Source organism: Saimiri boliviensis, chromosome 11, assembly GCF_048565385.1.
Source record: "Saimiri boliviensis isolate mSaiBol1 chromosome 11, mSaiBol1.pri, whole genome shotgun sequence".
In the NCBI taxonomy this organism is placed as follows: domain Eukaryota; kingdom Metazoa; phylum Chordata; class Mammalia; order Primates; family Cebidae; genus Saimiri; species Saimiri boliviensis.
The window spans coordinates 86,602,689-86,625,320 of NC_133459.1; the positions used below are offsets into that span (position 1 = coordinate 86,602,689).

General features: G+C 39.8%; 1 protein-coding gene across 1 annotated transcript in view; it reads right to left on the reverse strand.

The window, feature by feature from the left end:
- KYAT3 (kynurenine aminotransferase 3) overlaps window positions 1-3,146 on the reverse strand; it is a 72,909-nt gene extending 69,763 nt beyond the window's left edge. The window contains exon 1 of the mRNA XM_003943258.4: window positions 2,932-3,146. The gene's annotated coding sequence lies outside the window, so the exon portion shown is untranslated. The remainder of the gene's footprint in view (window positions 1-2,931) is intronic.
- Window positions 3,147-22,632: the final 19,486 nt, after the last annotated feature.

Genomic DNA, 22,632 nt, shown 5'->3' on the forward strand with positions numbered 1-22,632 from the left:
TATTTTTAGTAGAGACAAAGTTTCACCATGTAGGCCAGGCTGGTCTCAAACTTCTGGCCTCAAGTAATCTGCCCGCCTCCACCTCCAAAAGTGCTGGGATTATAGGTGTGAGCCACTGCGAACAGCGCTATCCTTTCAATTTGCTTAATTATTCCAACTATCAGTATTCTTAATTATCAACAACATCTACAGGAGGCTGCCCCTACTTTTTCCAATCAGCCCCTGTCTTCCTTTATTTCCCAGTGTAGACAGTTCCACCACTTCAATAATGCTCTTGATGATGCCTTACCCATTCTTGCCTGTCTTTTCACTTGTCTGCAAAACCCTATTCCTGGATGAGCCCGACTACGGTGCCTGCTTTTCCTATGGCCCCTGCAGTTGTGGACTCCTGGAGAAAGTCCCATGGGATATTGGTTTCACCACAGATTTGTGGTTATCAATCTCAAATCGACCCCCAAAACTCTGCCATACTTTTAATTTATTTTGTGGCAATACTTGTCTCCCATAATCCAAAATTATTCTTTAAATTTTTCCCACACTCCTTTAAACTAAATCCCTCTACTTTCCTCCTCAGTCCAAACAGATTGCACTCTCGACTTTCTCAAAGCTAAAAAATCCTTGTTTCTTCTTTCCCATTATAAAAGGAAATTACCCACCTTCAAAAGCGTAGTCTCTTCTCCACGACTTAGATCTCATTCCCTCTACAGAGACCTTGCTCCACTGATTATTACCTCTTTTCTCCTGCATATTAAACTTGCCTTGTTTAGGTCTCTCCCAGTTAAAAAAACATTAAAAACAAACAAGCAAACAAAAAACACAAAAAATAAAACTCTTGACTCTACCATCTCCCTGTTGCTCATTTTACTAGCTGTCTCCTATTCCTAAATCTATGCTCCTCAACCCAGTGCAATCTGACTTTTGCATCCATTACTCCATAGTGGAAACTCTTGCTTTGACCTTCATATTGTTAAATCCAGTGGACATTTTGCAATTCTCACTTTCCTAGAGCTCTCTGCTGCTTTAGATACTGGTGGGCAAGCCCTCTCTCCCCTGAGAAACACCACATCTCCCTCATTTCCCTCCTACCTCTCCCACAATCCACACTGAATGATGGAATTCCAAGACCTAGACTTAGGCTCTCTTTCCATCTCACCTATGACTCTCTCACTAGGTAATCTTATTGTGGGAACACAGGTGAAACATAGGTGAAAAAATGGCTCCCAAGAAATTTAAGCAGGCTGACAAGTGCAGATTCAGAACCTTTAAATCAAGCTATTTTTTTATCTGCATTTTAAGTAAGCATATTTTGAGCAGCATTTTCTAATGCAATCAACACTGCATATATATATATATATATATATATACATACATATATATTTTCACCAAATAAGTGAGATAAATATATTAAATTTACATGTCATAGAAAAGTTGGAGAAAATAAAAAGGTATATGGCTCTTAATTCTAAACAATATTTTCATTGTATTTTTCTAGTTTCTCCCTAAAAACAATTTCTGTGAAGAAAACCAGGCAGCTTATGAATCAGGATGATCTATGTAATCTAATCATGGCATATTATGCATAAAGTCCATATTCAAAAACATTCGATCAATAGAAATTACTTTGTCCATTTATTATCAATGAGTGTTTAAATGAAGATTCAGAAGGTATGCTTGGCAGATTTGGGGTGGCCTGAAGCTGAGAAAGCTGGTGAATTTTTGGGGGCCGAATACAAAGCTAAAAGGCAGACAAAGCAGTCAAAACAAATCTTAAGAAGCTTAAAGCTCTAGACTTAAATCCAAATTATCCAATTTTACTTTACACATGGGGAGGAAAGGAAGAGGTTTAATTTGAGAAAGCCCAGAACATCTGGGTTAACTGCAAGTTCAAGCAAGATTAACACGAGGCAGAAAGAGCTACAGCTAAAAATGCACCGCCCACACTGTTATGAGTCCAACCATGGGAAAGGAGATTTTCCTTTCATAATTCTACCTTGTTAGGTTGCTTCCTGAATGTTTTTAAGTTTCACTGATAGAACATAGGGCATCTAGGCGGTGAACAAAGTACTGGATGGGGGAGTACAGTGAATGGGCTTCAAAGCCACGGCTTTCGAACAAGAGCGGAAAGAATTAGCCAAAGCTGGCCTGGCCGGGCGTCGTGGCTCACGCCTGTAATCCAAGCACTTTGGAGGCCAAGGCGGGCGGATCACCTGAGGTCGGGAGTTCAAGACCAGCCTGACCAACATGGTGAAACCCCGTCTTAAAAAAAAAAAAAAAAAAGAATTAGCCAAAGTTGTTCAGCACACGATTTAAGGAGACACAAGCCTGAAACTGCTGGAAAGCTGTTCTGTGAAAATGGGATTTGTGTAACTATAAACTTCTCCAGAGGGAAGCATTGCAGCTGCCTGGGTGCACAGTAGGAATTCGGTTTTAGCACCCGAGGTCAGACCCGCTAAGGGCTGACCTGCAGCCCCAGTCCAGGTGGTCGCCGAGGAGCCACGCGCGTGGGAGGAGCGGAGGATTTCTGCGCCACTCGACTCCAAAAGCAACAGACTTGACTACTTTTCTCTTTTACCTACAAATGCTGGATTCTGCTAAGCTTCATTTATGAGACAATGTGTGAGCCTTGGTTTCCTTTTGGATTTTTTAAATTAAGAGTCTGGAAGTCACCCTCACAGATTGCCTTCTAAAAGCCCAAACAGCGAACTCAAGAGTAAAAGCGGCAAGCCGGTGGCCGGGGTCTCGGGGCTCCCTCTTGGAGGCCAGCCACCTCGGCGCCTTTCCCTCAACTTGTTAATCCAGGGCCGACTCTCCGCAGTCGCCCCCGCTGGCGGCCCGGGCCGGGCTCCGGAAGACCAGTCCGGCCTCCGTACCCGAGCTCCGCACGCCGGGTCGGCCCTCGTCAGTCCGCGCGGAAGCGCCCGTGCTACTCACCTCTACCAGGCGCGAGAAACTCGCCACTCGAGGCTCGAGTCCCGCCTGGGCTTGAGGGCCCGGCTGGGCGGGGTTCGGACGCGGGGGGCGGAGCCGGGGCAGGGATTGACTCTCAGGTTTGCGCTCAGCTCGTGCTTCGGCGAAGGGGTCGGCTGGGATCGCTGGACTGGATGAGACTGGATGAGGGGTGTTTTTCTTTGGGAGGGGAGGGGCGGGATTTCGGGGGTCCTGGGCTGGTGGGAACAAGGGGGCGGGGAGGGGGCGAGCCTGACGTGGCACGGGATTGGCTGTGGAGTGTGACTCAGGGCACGCCTAGGCTGTGGGGCCCGCCGCGATCGCGGACGGGATGGAAATTGAGCAGGGAGAGGGGCGGGCCGCGGGTGGGGCCTTCGGGGGGAAGGGGACGGGATGGAGGCGGGCCCGGACGTGGCCGGGGATTGGCTGCGGGTGCGGACTCAGGGTGTGCATTGGCTGCGGAGCCCGCCGGGATCACGCGCGGGTTCTGGCCGGCGGCGGTGCGGGACTGCAGTTAGGCGGGCGGGACCTGCAAATGAGTATGGAATTGAGGCCCAGGGCTCAAATCGGATGCACGCGGCTGATTGGGTTGGGGCGGGTTATAGGACGTGGACTGATGTGCAGGAATGGGCAAGCTCTGGGGCCGCTGGGCTTGTACAAGTGGAGGGGTCAGGTTAGAATAACTTTGCAAGGCGCCTAAGAGAGGGCAAGGCTAGAGAGAGTGTGAAAAGGGGTTCCTGGATGTATTTCTCATTTGAGATGGGGTGAGGGGTTAGAAAGCGGAAAGGAACTTACTTTCCTGGATATGAGTTTGATCAGCAGACTGAGAATGAAAAGGAGATGTGAGACTGAAGGGGGAAGAACAATGGCGCTTTAAAAAGCGGAAAAGGAAAATTTCTCGGAAAACAAGGAAGGAAACTACCTGTGACTTCTTTGGGGAGAGCAGTGTCAGCGAAAGGAGAGTTTTTGTTAAAAATTGAGTTTTATGTTTGGATTGTCTTCCTTTTCTATTTTAAGAGGACGAGAGACTAGAGGGAGTGGGAGAGCCGTTAGCATTGTTACTCGGTTCTAAAAAAAGGAACAAAAGTAATCTTTGATTAAAAGCATATACTCTTCAACTAGGTACAGGGAAGTTCAGAAGACGATTGGGTGCAGGGAGAAATTACTGTGTACAGGTGGGGGCAAGCCTGGATGTGGCCACGGATTGGCTATGGAGTGTGACTCAGGGCGCCCACTGGCTGTGAGTCCACCACGATTGGGAATCATACTACATCTTACCTAAAAAAAGGGAGGAAAAGTGCTAGGCTAAAGCTGTAATTGGTAAAGAAGCAACAATCATACTAGGGGAGGAGGATAGTTTAATATTTTTGTAGTTTGCACAGTGACCTTGTTTTTATCTGTGGTTAGGCAAAAATACTGTGATCTTGTTTGTAATCTCACTTCATTATGATCACAGAATGATCTGGTATGATGTTAGTGTGTTGTGAGATTATGTTTTCACAGGGCAACGCCACAGTCAATTCCTAACAACGCTAAAGTTAAGTGTCAGTTCCTTTCCTGACACCAAGGGCTATTTTTCTTTTTCTCATATTTACCAAATATTAATTGCTGAGGCAACTGGAAAGAATGAGGTAGAGAAAACATGTGTCTTAAACCTTACATTCTGGTAGGGAGAGACAAGCAATAGACAAGTAAGTATAAAAAATGATTTTAGAGAATGATAAATGCTATGAAAGAAGCAGTAATAGGTGGAGATAGCTGCAGATTTAAATAGGAGGGTCAGGAAGGCTTTTTTTTTGGAGGTGACATTAGAACTCAGAATTGAATGATGAGGAAGCAGCCTGCAAAAATGTTTCTGGAAAGGGAAATCGGCGTTGAAAAGGCCCAGAATGTAGAAAAAGGCCCTGTAAGTGAGTCCTTGAAATTACTAGCTAATAGGTATATTACACTTATATCTTCTGCTTGTTTTCTGAATTAAAAAAAATACATATATGTAGATTAGGCCTTTTCCCTTGCCTCATCTAAAGAACTAAAAATATATTGAAATATAGCAGAGAGAAGGTGGTATAGTATAATGGATAAGCCAAATTGCCTGGTTCAAATTCCATTTCTGCAATTTTCTAGCTGTGTTACCTTGAGCAAGTTATTTCATTTTTCTGTGCTTCAGTTTCCTCAGTTGTAAAATGTGAATAACAGAACCTTACTCAGAGTGTTATTGTCATGATTAAACTATTTAATGAATCAATCAAACGACCAAACCAAAACAAACAATACTTGGGACAGTGCTCAGTCCTTAGTACTATAACACTGGTCCTTACAAAAAAGGAAAAGAGGAACTTTAGGGTGGGTTGCTATTTATCCCTCAGTATTTGATATTCTCTTTTATTTTTTTAACTTTTTTTCAGTCAAAATCTCTTTTAAAATCTGTAGTAATAGAGTCCCCAAGTTTCGGCAAAGTACATGGGTGCATGGTATAAAGACTGCATCATTTCCACCCTCTGTTATGGCTGGGTTGGCTGTATGACCAAATCGAGGCCAATGGCATATAAGCAGAAGGTGTATGCAGCTGCCATGAACTGTCTTAAAGGAATGATAGACCCTTATTGTTCCCTGGGTTTGCATTTTCCCTGCCAGTTTGGGTGCAGGGTGCATGTCTAAGATGGCTGCAGCCCTCTTGGACCACCATATAGGATCTACAAGTTCAAGATGATCTAGTGCAATAGAATGAGAGAGGAGGATCCTGAGCCCTGACATCATGGAGCCACCACCCCAGCTTTGGACCAACCATCTATATTTGTGGATAAAGAAATCAACTTCAATTTTGTTCAACTCTTTTACATTTGTTTCCTGAAATGTAGTCACAGTTTGCCTGTAATTGTTTACTGACTATTCTAGTTTGATTCCCAAAGGCATTCCACTTTACTTTTACAAGGGTCTTCAGGTAACAATAGAGGAGTGAGGGAGGAAAACAAGGTGGAAAATATCAGCAATGCCTCATTATCTGAAAATGCTGCTGAAGAGGTGTCTGTGACTTCTAGGTATTAAGAGACAATGAGGCAAGACTACATTTTCCTTATCTTATCACCCTACAATGGTACTAAGAAGGACCTGCTCTAGGACAACTAACTTGTGGGTGTGTAAGTTCCTAAAGCATTTTCCACCTTATAATCCTGCTGTAAAGAATTGTGCTCAGTTTTCAGTCTCATGTATCTATTTTAAATGCAGTATTTATGTGTGTGTATTAGAGTATTATAGTAAACTAAAGCTTCCTAGCCAGATAATAGCTACACAAACATTAGTTCAAATATTTCAAAAACCATAACAGAAGTTGTATATTTAACCTATAGAAAGGCTTATCAGGGTAAATATATATATCTATTTATCTGTTGTCTGTCTATCCACATACATGTTTGGCTGGATTGATAGCAAACTTAACTGTTAGAATTTGTGATTTGAATCACATAGTCTTTACAGTCTTCCAAGAAGTTTTTAAAAGGGAAAATGAATTTTGACTTTACAAATAAGTTTGGCAACAGAATATACACTCCTGTCGTCTGTACACAGCACATACTCTAAGGTCAACCACATGCTCAACCATAGTGCAATTCTCAACAAATAGAAAAAAAACTGAAATAATACCAGCCACACTCTAGGACTACAGTACAATAAAAATAGAAATACTGAGAAGATCTCTAAAAACCATATAATTACATGGAAATTAAACAATCTGCTCCTGGATGACATTTCAGTAAACAATGAAATTAAGGTGAAAATCAAAAAAGTCTTTCAAACTAATGAAAACAAAGATACAACATATCAGAATGTCTGGGAACACAGTTAAGGTAGGGGTAAGAAGAAAGTTTACAGTGCTAAACACATACATCAAGAAGTTAGAAAGATCTCAAATGAACAACCTACCATCATACTTAGAGGAACCAGAAAAATATGAGCAAACCAACTCCAAAGCTAACAAAAGATAAATGACCAAAATTGAGCTGAACTGAATAAAATTGAGATGCAAAATCTGTACAAAAGATCAATAAAACCAAAACTTGTTTCTTTGGAAGAATAAATAAGATGGAAAGACTATTAGTTAGATTAATAAGGAAAAAGAAGATCCAAATAAACACAATCAGAAATGTCAAATGTGGCATTACTATTAATCTTACAGAAAAAAAAAGCGGACACTAGTATGAACTCCTCTATGCGCACAAACTAGAAAACCTAGGAGAAATGGGTAAATTCCCAGAAACATAACCTCTCCAGAATGAACCAGGAAGAAGCTGAAATACTGAACAGACCAATAATGGGCTCCAAATTGAATCAGTAATAAAAAGCCTACCAACCAGAAAAACCTGTGGACCAGATGGATTCACAGCTGAATTCTACCAGCTGTATAAAGAAGAGCTATCAATAATCCTACTGAAATTATTCCAGAAAAATCAAGGAGGAGGGACTCCTTACTAACTCATGAGGTCAGCATCAATCTGATATCAAAACCTGGCAGAGACACAGCAAAAGAAGAAAACATCAGGTCAACATCCCTGATGAATATAGACACAAAAATCCTCAGCAAAATTCTAACAAATCAAATCCAGCAGCACAACAAAAAGCTAACCCAACATAATCAACAGGCTTTCTTTCTGGGATGCAAGGTGGGTTCAAAACATGCAAATTGCACATCAAAATTACAATGAGATATTATCTCACCCCAGTTAAAATGGCTTACATCCAAAAGGCAGGCAATAACAAATGCTGGCAAGAATGTGGAGAAAAGAAAAGCCTCGTACATTGTTGGTAGGAATGTAAATTAGTACAACTGCTATGGAGAATAGTTTGGAGGTTCCTGAAAAAAACAACAACAACCAAAACCTAAAAACAACCACGATATCATCCAGGAATTCCTCTAGTGCGTATATACCTAAAAGAAAGGAAATCAGTATATCAAGGGGATGTGTTCACCCCCGTATTTATTTCAGCACTGTTCAGAATGCTGGTCCAAAATTAATGCCACATGCTTCATGCCAGTTAGTTCTCTAGAGCAATGCTAGGAATATAAATCAATACCAGCTTCTCTAAGTCTTTAAGGAAGGGATACTAATGAAATCCTTTGTGGGGAGTAGAGGGAGAAGATTCTATTATAAATAGTACAAGAATATAAATAATTATAAAACGCATGAAATAATATGATGGTGAATAATTAAATGGTAAACTTTCAGGGAGAAGCGTTCGGAATGGAGTTGGGATAATGAAGTGTATACAAGATGTTCATTCATTTAAAAAATTATTTATTGTATATATATGTGCCTGGCAATCTTTCTAGACTCTACTGATGCTGTAATGAACAAAAAAGACAAAGACCCTGCCCTCTGGACCTTATTATTCTACTAAGGAGGGGAGACAGGCAGTAAGTTTAAACAAACTCATTGGTAACATAAGGTCATGATAAAATATTGTGAGGGAAAATAAAAATTTTGGCCACTAGATGGTGCGCATTGCTTTCTTAATTTCTTTCACTTACTCAGTCCAATCAACTGGGTAGGGATGCTGACTGCATGATGCTCTACTAAATTGGAGTCTGGTGCAGTGGCTCTTGACTGTAATCCCAGCATTCCAGGAAGCCAAAGTGGGAGGATCTTGTGCCCAGGAGTTCAAGATCAGCCTGGGCAACATAGCCGGGGCTCGTATCTATTATTATTATTATTATTATTATTATTATTATTATTATGTTTTAGAGTCATGTTTGGGTCAAAGCGATAGGTTCTCTCTTCCTAGCTCCCTTATCCTAATTTTGATTTTTTTTTTAAATTTGTTTTTTATTTTGTAGAGACAGGATCTAATTGCTGTGTCGCCCATGCTGGAGTGCAGTGGTGGGAGCATAGCTCACAGCAGCCTCAAACTCCTGGGTTCAAGCAGTCCTCCTGCCTCAGCCTTCCAAAGTGCCGAGATTACACCGTGCCAGCTTCCTTAGAGATTTTCAAGGACAATTTTTTTTTTTTTTTTTTTTTTAAGAGGCAGGTCTTGCTATGTTGCCCAGGCTGGTTTAGACTTCCTGGCCTCATGCAGTCGTTCCTCCTTAGCTTCTTGAGTAGCTGGGACTGTAAGCACACATTACCATGTCCAACTAGATTTCTCTTTCCCTTTCTTTTCCTTCCTTCCCTCCCTCCTTCCCCCTTCCTTCCTTCCTTCCTTTCTCTAATTGACTGTTAAGGTTAAATAGGGCTAAGGCATACTAAAGAGCTGTGTGAACTATCTTGGTATAGGGGGATTAGATTACCTCCTTCCTAAATCATAGATATGCTCTCCCCTCAATTTCCTGGGTATTTAATTTTCTTTCATTTGTTTAATATATGTGTTCAGCATAGACTTTTAGCTCCTTAAGAGAGAAACCACAACCATGTTTCCTAGTCCTTGGCAGAGTACCTTGTAGATAGCAAGTATCTCGAATGAAGTAATTCCTCTAGCCTAAGCAATTGTTTTCTATGTAGTCTTACCTAACTTCCTAAGAGATCTGTTTTAGAGTTAGATTGGGGGAGAAATCTACATAATAAGACCTGGGAGAGTGTTAAAGTTAGGCTTTGTTAATGATATTTCTAGAAAGAGGGTCTTGAGCCTTCTGTTCTACTGTGGGAAGAAGGAACATTATAAGAACTACATGATGGAATCTAAGGAGGTACCAGAATTGCGATCCATCCTGACAGTCTGTTGGTCTTAGAGTAGTTTTTAGTATATAGATCCTGTTCACGTAAGACTTATATCTATTTATTTCCTTTTTTTGGTATCTATTGTAAATAGTATCATTAAAAAAAATTTGGTTTCAAGTTGTTCTTTGCTTATATACAGAAACTGTTGAAGGTTGTTTTTTGTTTTGACCTTGTATCCTTTGACTGTATTAAATTCATTTATTAGTTCTAAGAGTTTTATTGCAGATTACTTGGGATTTTCTACATAGGCAACCATGTTGCCTACAAAATAAGGACAGTTTTATTTTTTATTTTTTTATTTTTTTGAGATGGACTTTCGCTCTTGTTGCCCAAGCTGGAGTGCAATGGTACGATCTCAGCTCATTGCAACCTCTGCCTCCTGGGTTCAAGCAATTCTCCTGTTTCAGCCTCCCAAGTAGCTTGGATTTCAGATGCATGCCGCCATGCCCAACTAATTTTTGTATTATTAATAGAGATGGGGTTTCCTCGTATTGGTCAGGCTGATCTTGAACTGCTGACCTCAGGTGATCCGCCCACCTTGGCCTCCCAAAATTACAGGTGTGAGCCACTGTGCCCAGCCACAACAGTTTTATTTTACCCCTTCTGATCTACATGCCTTTTGTATCCTTTTCTTGCCAAATTGTACTAATGCTTCCAGTGTAATGTTGAATAGGAGTGGTGAAAGTGAACATTGTTGCATTGTTCCTGGATCTGAGGGGCAGAAGATTCAGTCTTTCATCAAGTATGATGTTAGCTATAGAGTTTTTGCAGATGCCCTTTATTAGTTTGAAGAAATTCATTTCCATTCATATTTGCTGAGTTTTCTTATGAATGACTGTCATATTTTATCAAGCTTTCTCTTTGTTTATATAATCATGTGATTTTTTTCCCCCCCTTCTTTAGACTTTTAGTGTGGTGAATTACACTAGGTGATTTTTGAACTGCTTTACATCCCCAGGATGAATCCCATTTGATTGGGGTGCATTTTTTTTAATATTGCTGGTTTGATTTGCTAGTATTTTATTGAGGATTTTTGCACCTAAATTTATGAGTGATAAAGGTCTTTAGTTTTCTTTTGTACTGTCTTTGTTTAATTTTAGTATCAGGATAAATCTGTGCTCATAGTATGAATTGGGAAACATTCCCTTTTATATTTTCTGAAAGAAATTATGAAGAATTGATATTATTTAAAAACAATGCTTAGTAAGATTTGCCAGTCAAGAGGGGCCATCTGGATGTGGTGATTTGTTTTTCAGATTTTTAACTTTTTTACTGCATTTCAGTTTCTTTAGAAATTGTATGACAGTTCAGGTTATCTATTTTATCTTGGGTATTAGTTGTTTGTGCTTTTTTCAGAAATTAGTCCATTTGTCTGAGTTGTAGAAGTTACGTACATAGAGTTGTCAGAATGTTGAAATGTTGATGTTTAGTTTTATATTTAATGCATCAAAGATTAAAAGGATTTCTTAAATTTATGTTTAAAAAATTTTTTTTGGTAAAATCGCTTTCTTTGGCTTAGTTGATTCTTGAGCCTGGACATTTGTAAGACTGATCGGACAGGTTTCACTGAGGGATTTCTTGTTTTTTGTCTAGATCTCAGTGTTTGACGTGCTCCTTCCCTGTAGATCAGAGGAGCTTATGTTTCCTTTCACTAAACTCAGAGAAGGCAAACAGGCAACTTATTACTTAAACATGAGAATATATACCTCTATAAACTGAAAATATTTTTGGCGCAGAGACACATACCACACAAACCAGCAATTGTAGGCCTTAAGCTGTGGTAGCTTCAGAAAACAAGCAGGAAATGAACAAGGAAAACGAAGCACTTTGTCATATAGATTGTGAGAAGGCTACCGGGTCATTCCAAAAGGATACCAGAGCCAACTTAATCAGGCTCCCAATGGCCAGTACTCTTGGTTGTAGATCCAGGCACAATGCAAGAAAAGCATAACATTGCATTGCCATTTTCTTTCATTGTTGCACCCAATGACACTCTCAGACCTACTATGGCAGAAAGTCAGAGGAAGGGTAGGGGCCAGGAATCTTTATACTTAATAAGGTGATTTTAATGCATAGCAGGATTGACGAGCAGTGGTGAAAGCAACATGCCTGCTTGGAGAGAGAACTTTATTTGATTCCTGGAGATATTTTAAAAAAGCACTAAATCAAAAGTCTGATGATATAAAATTGGGCCTTGATGTTGATGCGACCAAACTAAGGAGGAAGTAACTTAATTTTCCTGAGTTTCAATTTTTAAACAAATGTTTAAATGTTTAATAAAGAAACCATTATTTGATTTTGAAGACAGAGTGAAGTTTTTCTACTGTGAAGTCTCTTCAACAAAAAAAATGTATTTATTTAATCCTTTGTAGCAATGCAGCTTGAAAAAGAAAATATAAAGTATGTGTTAGTCCATTTTCATGCTGCTGATAAAGATATATCTGAGACTGGAAAGAAAAAGAGGTTTAATTGGACTTACAGTTCCACATGGCTGGGGAAGGCTCAGAATCATGGCAGGAAGTAAAAGGCACTTCTTACATGGCGGCAGCAAGAAAAAATAAAGACAATGCAAAAGCAAAAACCCCTGATACAATTGTCAGATCTCGTGAGATGTATTCACTATCACGAGAACAGTATGGGGGAAATTGCCCTCATGATTCAAATGGTCTCCCACTGGGTGCCTCCAACAACACATGGGAATTATGGGAGTATAATTAAAGATGAAATTTGGGTAGGGACACAGCCAAACCATATCAAAGCATATCCACAAAAACATACCATCTATATGTTGTAGTCTTTACTGGTCCCCTATGAAGTTTCTGTTCAGATGAAGAAATACTGCTTGGCAGCACCATGCGCAACTATGAAAAGAGGCATTCCTATCTGATGGGAGAGGAGGGTGTTCACGACTTAAAAGAAGTCCCCAAAGCAATCAGGAAAGACAGTTATTAATGTGGATTGAATGTCATAACTGCTTTTCTGTTTTTTCTCATCATGTAATATTTATTTATTTATTTTTCCATAAGTTAATGGGGTACAGGTGGTATTTGGTTACATGAGTAAGTTTTTTAGTGGTGATTTGTGAGATTTTGGTACACCCATCACCAGAGCAGTATACACTGTGCCATATTTGCAGTCTTTTATCTCTTGTCCCCCTCACACTCTTCCCCCAAAATCCCCAAGGTCCATTATATCATTCTTATACCTAGTATTCTTTTATAAATTTGGGAGCTCCGGTATTAGGTGCATATATGTTTAGGATTGTGATGTTTTCCTCTTGGTCAAGGCCTTTTACCATTGTATAATGTCCCTCTTTGTCTCTTTTAACTACTGTTGCTTTAAAGTTTGTTTTATCTGATATAAGAATAGCTACCTCTGCTCATTTTTGGTGTCCATTTGCATGAAATGCCTTTTTTCATCCCTTTACTTTAAGTTTATGTGAGTCCTTATGTGTTAGGTAAGTATCCTGAAGACAGTGGATGGTTGGTGAGTTCTTATCCATTCTGCAGTTCTGTATCTTTTAAGTGGAGTATTTAGGTGATTTACATTCAATGTTAGTATTGAAATGTGAGGTATTGTTGCGTTCATAGTGCTCTTTGTTGCCTGTGTACTTTTTTTTTTTATTTAGCTTGTATTTTTGTTTTGCAGACTCTATGTGATTTATGCTTTAAAGAGGTTTTGTTTTGATGTTTCCAGGATTCATTTCAAGCTTTAAATTAGCTGGGCATGGTGGCGCACTCCTGTAGTCCCAGCTACTCAGGAGACTGAGGCGGGAGAATTGATTGAACCCAGGAGGCAGAGGTTGCGGTGAGCCGAGATTGTGTCACTGCACTCCAGCCTGGGTAACAAGGGCGAAACTCCACCTCAAAAAAAAAAAAAAAAAAAAAAAAAAGATTTAGAGCTTCTTTTTAGCAGTTCTTGTAGTAGTGGCTTGGTGATGGCAAATTCTCTCAGCATTTTTTTGTCTGAAAATGACTATCTTTCCTTCACATATGATGCTTAGTTTTGCTGGCTACAAAATTTTTGGCTGATAATTATTTTACTTGAGGAGGCCAAAGATAGGGCTCCAATCCCTTTTAGCTTGTAGGGTTTCTGCTGAGAAATCTGCTGTTAATCTGATAGGTTTTCCTTTATAGGTTACCTGGTGCTTCTGTGTCATAGCTCTTAAGATTTTTTCCTTCATCTTAACTTTGGATAACCTGATGACAATGTGCTGAGATGAAGATCTTTTTGTGATAAATTTCCCAGGTGTTCTTTGTGGTTTTTTATTTGCATGTCTAGATCTCTAGCTAGGTTGGAGATGTTTTCCTTGATTATTCCCTCAAATATGCTTTCTTAGCTTTTAGAATTCTCTTCTTTCCGTGGAACACCAATTATTCTTAGGTTTAGTCATTTAATATAATTCCAGACTTCTTGGAGACTTTGTTCATATTTTCTTTTTCTTTATTCTTTGTTTCTGTTGGATTGGGTTAATTCAAACACCTTGTCTTTGAGCTCTGAATTTCTTTCTTCTGCTTGTTCAGTTTTATTGCTGAGACTTTTCAAAGCATTTTGCATTTCTAAAAGTGTGTCCAAAGTTTCTTGAATTTTTGATTTTCTTTAAGCCACCTATTTTATTGAATATTTGTCCTTTCACTTATTGTATCATTTTTTGGATTTCCTTGCATTAGGCTTTGCCTTTCTCTGATCCCTCCCCAATTAGCTTAGTAACTAACCTCCCGGATCCTTTTTCAGGTAAATTAGGGATTTCTTCTTGGTTTGGATCCATTGCTGGTGAACTAGGGTGATTTTCTGGAGGTATTGAAGGTCCTTATTTTGTCATATTACCAGAGTGGCTTTTCTGATTTCTTCTCATTTGGATAAACTCTGTGAGAGGGAAGGTCTAGGGCTGAAGGCTGTTGTTCAGAATTCTTTTGTCCCACAAGGTGTTCTCTTGATGTAGTACTCTCCCCTTTTTCCTATGGATGTGGCTTCCTGTGAGCCAAACTGCAGTGATTGTTGTCTCTCTTCTGAGTCTAGCCAGCCAGTGCTACCCAGCTCCGGGCTGGTACTAGGGGTTGTCTGCACAGAGTCCTGTGATGTGGACCATCTCAGCTGTGGATACTAGCACCTGTTCCAGTGGAGGTGGTGGAGGGTGCAATGGACTCTTTGAGGGTCCTTGGCCTTGGTGGTTCAATATTCGATTTTTGTGTTCGTTGGCCTCCTGCCAGGTGGTGACACTTTCCAGTCTGCCTCCTTCAGAGGGTCTATGGGTTCTCTCAGGATTAATCGTGTAATATCAGCTGTAGTAATGTGGAGAGGAACTGGTGATGTGCAGGGCCCTAGAACTTGCAAGATTAAATGTCCTTTGTCTTCTGCTACCAGCGTGGATAGGGAAGGACTATCAGGTTGGGGCAAGGCTAAGCGTGTCTGAGCGGACTCTCTTTGAATCGTTCTTTTTGTGGCTGCTGTGGGCCATTGGGGTGAGATTTCCAAGTCACTGGAGTTGTGTACCTAGGAAGATTATGGCTTTCTTTGCTGAGTCATGCAGGTTGTTAGGGGTGTTGGGAAAGCTGACAGTCACAGGCCTCACCCAGCTCCCCCGCAAACTGTGCCTCCCCTTCCCCCCACCAACAACCCTGAGTCTATTTCCAGGCAGAGGGCAAGAGGGGCTTGAAAATTTGCCTGAGGCTTTCTGACTCCCAGCTGAGAAAGAAAAGGGCTTTAGTTCTTCACCCACCTGTGAAGTCTGCATGCTGGTTATGTGCCCTCCCCAAATTCTGGCCAGGAGGGTTCTCGCCCTATTCAAATTGTTGCAAAGTTTGGCTAGAGAATGTCTTCTTTCTGTGGAGTTTTACCCATTTCTCCTCTGGCTGACCTCCCAATAGATCCCTGTGGTGCCAGGCAGGAATGGGCTGTCGAGGACCCAATGAGTTCACAGGGCCTTCCTACTCTTCCTCTACCCCTGTATTTTACTCAGCTCTCTAACTTGACTCAGCTTCAGGTAAAGTTGGAAACTTCCCCAGCACACAGACCTCCAGTAGGGGCATGTGTCTGGGAGAGGAGGGTCTCCCTTTTCCACTTTTGCAGTTGGGGCACTTACAGTATTTGGGGGGTCTACTGGGTACTGCAGGAGCAGTCCACTTCCTTCAGAGGGTCTATGGATTCTCTCAGGATTAATCATGTAATATTTTGAAATACTACATAATTATTTCAAGATTCTAACATATACAGTCTAATCCTTATGATTCTTGTAAATGTAAGTAAAACAAAGCAGGTATATAATAGAACTTTGACCAATGTTTCTATAAAGCAAAGGTCTGCCAACTATAGTTTGTGTGGTCACCTGTTTTTGGAAATAAAGTGTTATTAGAATATAGCCCCACCCATTTACTTATGTATTGTCTATGGCTGCATTTGGACTATATGCACAGTTTAGTAGTTGAGACAGAGACCACGACCTGCAAAGCCATAAATAATCAGTGTCTGGTATTTACAGAAAAGTTAGCCAACCATTTGTATAAAGACTCAAATCTTATTTTTTGGTGAAAAACTAAAAAAAAAAAAAAAAGAAAGAAATGAAAAGCCTAGTGAAACATTTTATTTTCTAGTTCAAAACCAATCTTTAATTGCTGTAAGAAATGTCAACCACTTTCAGGGGTGGGGAGTTGGGGAGAGAGAGCATGGGGAGAAATACCAGATACAGGTGAAGGGGAGGAAGGCAGCAAATTTCACTGCCATGTGTGTACCTATGCAACTATCTTGTGTGTTCTTCAAATGTACCCCAAAACCTAAAATGCAATTAAAAAAAAGATATATTAATTATACCTCTAGTACTGTGCATTTTCTTACTTAACTCAAGGTAATTATTTAAAATGATTGGGCATTAGATACACAGACATTCAGTATGCTGTTGCTCATTATGGGTAAAAACAGAAACAATATAAATGTCCAAAATTACATTGTTTGGGAAAAATATTTAACAACCCATAAAATGATCACAAAATATTAATTTTAAAAGGATAAAAAAATTAGTATATACAATATGAATTCATTTTGTAAAATATCAGTATTTAAAACTAAAACTATGCATTTGTAATATACTAACAGTGCTTACCTCTCCATGTAAGGATTATAAGTGATTTTGAATACTTTCTTCTATTGCTTATATTTATTTTTTGAATGTCCTATAATGAACAGATTGCTTTTGCATAAGGAAATGCAATGAATTAATTTTTAAAATATTTAATAAAAAAAAAAAAAAGAAAAAACAAAAAGAAATGTCAACCACTTACCTAGGACTTTTGACAATTGGGATGAGGTCTACGTATGCTAAGTAATTTCAAGAGAGAATTATTTTATTGGTCAAAAATGTCAAAAAAAAATTCCATATTCCCTTGGCAGGATTTCAAGAATTTCAAGAGAATTTCTTCTTTCTATGGAGTTTTACCCATTTCTCCTCTGGTTGACCTCGCAATAGATCCCTGTGCTGCCAAGGACCCAGTGAGTTCACAGGGCCTTTAAGAATTAGGAAAAGACTAGCCTATGCTTTAGGATTAAAACAATCAAATAATTAAACCAGCTTCATTTTCTAGCATATTATCTATCATCATTTAAAGTGAATCATTGCAAATTATACATTAGTAAAATTACATAGTGCATAATTGTTATGTGATTATTTAATTCGGCATCAATTGCTTAAAGGTCCAAAGTGTTACATTGAAGTTATAATCTAGATGAATTGAACAAGAAAGAAAAGATTTCTTTGTTAGCCCATTTGTTGATGATTTAATTCCTATTCATGCTAATGATTTCTTCTACCTTCCTATGGAAAACATGAGATTCTAGGGATTGCTGGCAAAATGGACGAATAGGAAGAGCTCTGGTGGTGCAGCTCCCAGCAAGAGTGACAGAGAAGGCAGGTGATCTCCAAATTTCCAACTGAGGTACCTGGTTCATCTCACTGGGACTGGTTGGGCAGTGGGTGCAGTCCAAGGAGGGCGAGCCAAAGCAGGGTAGGGCATCGCTTTACCCAGGAAGCACAAGGGGTGGGAGAACTCCCTCTCCTAGCCAAGGGAGGCCATTAGGGACTGTTCCTGGCACTCTGGCCCAGATACTATACTTTTCCCATGATCTTCACAATGTGCAGACCAGGATATTCCCTCTTGTGCCTACAACACCAGGGCTCTGGGTTTCCAGCACAAAACTGAGTGGCCATTTGGGAAGACATTGAGATAGCTGCAGCAGTTTTTTTTTTTTTTTTTTTTGGTACCCCAGTGGTGCCTGGAATGCCAGAGAGACAGAACTGTTCACTCCTCTGAAAAAGGGTGCTGAAGCCAGGGAGCCAAGTGATCTGGCTTGGCAGGTACCATGCCCATGAAAACCAGCCAGCTAAGTTCCACTTGCTTGAAATTCTTGCAGCCACCATGGCAGTCTGAGCTCAACCTGGGACGTTTTGAGCTCAATGTGGGGAGTAGCATCCACCATTGCTGAGGCTGGAGTAGGCAGTTTTAACCTTGCCTGTGTAAAGAAAGTCACCAGGAAATTCGAACAGAGTGGAGCCAACGACAGCACAGCAAGGCCTCTGTAGGCAGACTATGTCACTAGACTCCCTTTTCACTGGGCAGGGCAACTCTGAAAAAAGGCAGCAGCCCATCAGGGACTTATAAATAAGGCCCTCACCTTCCTGGGACAGAGCACCTGGGAAAAGGGGCAGTTGTGGGTTAAACTTCAGCAGACCAAAATGTCCCTGCCCGGTAGCTCTGAAGAGAGCAGCAGATTTCCCAGCACAGCATTTGAGCTCTGATAAAGGTCAGACTGCCTCCTCAAGTGGCTCCCTGACCTCTGTGTATCCTGACTGGCAAGGGCTGACAGACACCTCTATAGGAGAGCTTTGGCTGGCATCTGGCTGGTACCCTTCTGGGATGAAGCTACCAGAGGAAGGAATAGGAGAAACCTTTGCTGTTATGCAGCCCCAGCTGGTGATTCCTAGGCAAGTGGAGTCTGAAGTGGATCTCCAGCAAACTCCAGCAGACCTGCAGCAGAGGGGCCTAACTATTAGAAGGAAAACTAACAAACAGAAAGAAATAGTTTTGACATCAATAGAAAGGACATCTACTCAGCGACCCCATCCAAAGGTCACCAACTTCAAAGACCAAAGGTAGATAAATCCATAGAAGAAACCAGAGCAAAAAGACTGAAAATTCAAAAAACCAGAATGCCTCTTCTGATCCAAGGGATCACAACTCCTCACCAGCAAGAGAACAAAACTGAACCGAGAGTGAGTTTGATGAATTGACAGAAGCAGGCTTCAGAAGGTGGGTAATAACGAACTTCTCTGAGCTAAAGGAGCATGTTCTAACCCAATGCAAGGAAGCTAAGGACTTTGAAAAAAGGTTAGACAAAATGATAACTAGAATAACCAGTGTAGAGAAGAACATAAATGACCTGATGGAGCTGAAAAACACAGAACAAGAACTTTGTGAACCACACACAATTTCAATAGCTGGATCAAGCAAAAGAAAGGATATCAGAGATTGACGATCAATTCAATGAAATACAGGAAGAAGACAAGATTAGAGAAAAAAAGAGTGAAAAGAAATTAACAAAGCCTCCAAGAAATATGGGATTATGTGAAAAGACTATATCTACATTTGATCTGTATACCTGAAAGTGATGGGAAGAATGAAACCAAGTTAGAAAACACTCTTCAGCACATTATCCAGGAGAACTTCCCCAACCTAGATAGGCAGACAAACACTGAAATTCATGAAATACAGAGAAAATCACAGAGATACTCCTTGAGAGGAGCAACCCCAAGACATATAATTGTCAGATTCACAAGTGTTGAAATGAAGAAAAAAATGCTAAGGGCAGGCAGAGAGAAAGGTCGGGCTACCCACAAAGAGAAGCCCATCAGACTCACAGCAGATCTCTTGGCAGAAACCCTACAAGCCAGAAGAGAGTTGGGGCCAATATTCAACATTCTTAAAGAAAGAATTTTCAACCCAGAATTTCATATCCAGTCAAACTAAGCTTCATAAGGGAAGGAGAAAGAAAATCCTTTACAGACAAGCAACTGCTGAGAGAGTTTGTCACCACCAGGCTTGCCTTACAAGAGCTCCTGAAGGAAGGACTAAACATGGAAAGGAACAACCAGTACCAGCTACTGCAAAAACATACCAAATTGTAAAGACCATTGACACTATGAAGAAATTGCATCAACTAATGGGCAAAACAACCAGCTAGCATCATAATGGCAAGACCAAATTCACTTCTATTATTTTTTAAATATCACACATAATATTTACCTTAAATAATGGGCTAAATGTCCCAATTAAAAGACACAGACTGGCAAATTCGAAGAAGTGTCAAGACCCATCAGTGTGCTGTATTCAGGAGACCCATCTCACATGCAAAGACACACATAGGCTCAAAAGGAACGGAGGAAGATTTACCAACAAATTGAAAGCGAAAAACAAACAAACAAACAAACAAACAAAAAACAGCAAGCATTGCATTCCTAGTCTCTCGTAAGACAAACTTTAAGCCAACAAAGATCAAAAGAGACAAAGAAGGGCATTACGTAATGGTAAAGGGATCAATGCAACAAGAAGATCTAACTATTCTGAATATATATGCACCCAATACAGAAGCACCCAGATTCATAAAGCAAGTTCTTAGAGACTTACAAAGAGACTTAGACTCCCTTACAATAATAGTGGGAGACTTTAATATGCCACTGTCGATATTAGACAGATCAATGAGACAGAAAATTAAAAAAAGATAGTCAAGACTCGAACTCAGATCTGGAGCAAGTGAACCTAATAGACATCTACAAAACTCTCCACCTCAAATCAACAGAATATACATTCTTCTTGGCATCACATCACAGTTATTCTAAAACTGACCACATAATTGGAAGTAAAACACTCCTCAGCAAATGCAAAATAACAGAAATCATAACAAACAGTCCACAGCGCAATCAAATGAGAATTCAGGATTAAGAAACTCACTCAAAACTGCACAACCACATGGGAACTGAACAACCTGCTCCTGAATGACTACTGGATAAATAATGAAATAAAGGGAGAAATAAAGATGTTCTTTAAAACCAATGAGAATTAAGGCACAATATACCAGAATCTCTGGGACACATTTAAAGCAGTGAGCAGAGGGAAATTTATAGCAGTAAGTGCCCACATGAGAAGCAAGGAAAGATCCAAAATCAATACCCTAATGTCATGAGTAAAAGAACTAGAGGCGCAAGAATCAACAAATTTAAAAGCTAGCAGAAGTCAAGAAATAACTAAGCTCAGAGCAGAACTGAGGGAGGCAGAGACAGGAAAAACCCTTCAAAAAAATCAATGAATCCAGGAGTTGGTTTTTTGAAAAGATCAACAAAATATTAGCCAGACTAATAAAAAAGAAAAGAGAGAAGAATCAAATAGTTGCAATAAAAAATGATAAAGAGGATATCACCACTGATCCCACAGAAATACAAGCTACCATTAGAGAATACTGTAAACACCTCTATACAAATAAACCAAAAAATCTATAAGAATGGATAAATTCCTGGACACTTACACCCTCCCATGACTAAACAAGGAAGAAGTTTATTCACTGAATAGAGCAATAACAAGGTCTGAAATTGAGGTAGCAATTAATAGCCTACCAACCAAAAAAAAAAAAAAAAAATACAGGACCAGATGGGTTCACAGTCAAATTCTACCAGAGGTACAAAGAGGAGCTGGTACCATTCCTTCTGAAACTATTCCAAACAATACAAAAAGAGGAAATCCTCTCTAACTCATTTTATGAGACTAACATCATCCTGATACCAAAACCTGGCAGAGACACAACTAAAAAAGAAAATTTCAGGCCAATGTCTATGATGAACATTGATGTGAAAATCTGCAATAAAATACTGGCAAACCGAATGCAACAGCACATCAAAATCTTACCCATCATGATCAAGTTGGCTTTATCCCTGGGATACAAGGCTGGTACAATATAGGCAAATCTATAAATGTAATCCATCACATAAACAGAACCAAAGACAAAAACCACATGATTATCTCAGTAGATGCAGAGAAGGCCTTTGACAAAATTTAGCAGCACTTTATGCTAAAAACTCTCAATAAACTAAGTATTGATGGAAAGTATCTCAAAATAATGTCTTATTTATGACAAACCCACAGCTAATATCACACTGTATGGGTGAAAACTGGAAGCATTCCCTTTGAAAACCAGCACAAGACAAGGATACCCTCTCTCATCACTCCTATTCAGCATAGTATTGGATGTTCTGGCAATCAAGCAAGAAAAAGAAATAAAGGATATTGAATTAGGAAAAGAGGAAGTCAAATTGTCTGTATTTGAGATGACATGATTGTGTATTTAGAAGACCCCATCGTCACAGCCCAAAATTTTCTTAAGATGATAAGCAACTTCAGCAAAGTCTCAGGATATAAAATCAATGTGCAAAAATCACAAGCATTCCTATACACCACTAACAGACAAACAGAGAGCCAAATCATGAGTGAACTCCCATTCATAATTGCTACAAGGAGAATAAAATATCTGGGAATACAACTAACAAGGGACGTGAAGGACCTCTTAAAGGAGAACTATAAACCACTGCTCAAGGAAATAAGAGAGGACACAAACAGATGGAAAAACATTCCATGCTCATAATTAGGAAGATTTAATATTGTGAAAATGGCCATACTGTCCAAAGTAATTTATAGATTTGATTATATCCCCATCAAGCTACCATTTACTTTCTTCACAGAAATGGAAAAAAAAAAAAACAAAAAACACCTTAAATTATATATGGAACCAAAAAAAGAGCCCACACAGCCACGACAATTCTAAGTAAAAACAAACAAACAAACAAAAAACAAAGCTAGAGGCATCATACTACCTGACTTCAAACTATTCTGCAAGTCTACAGTAATCAAAACAGCATGGTACAGGTTCTGAAACAGAGATATAGAACAAT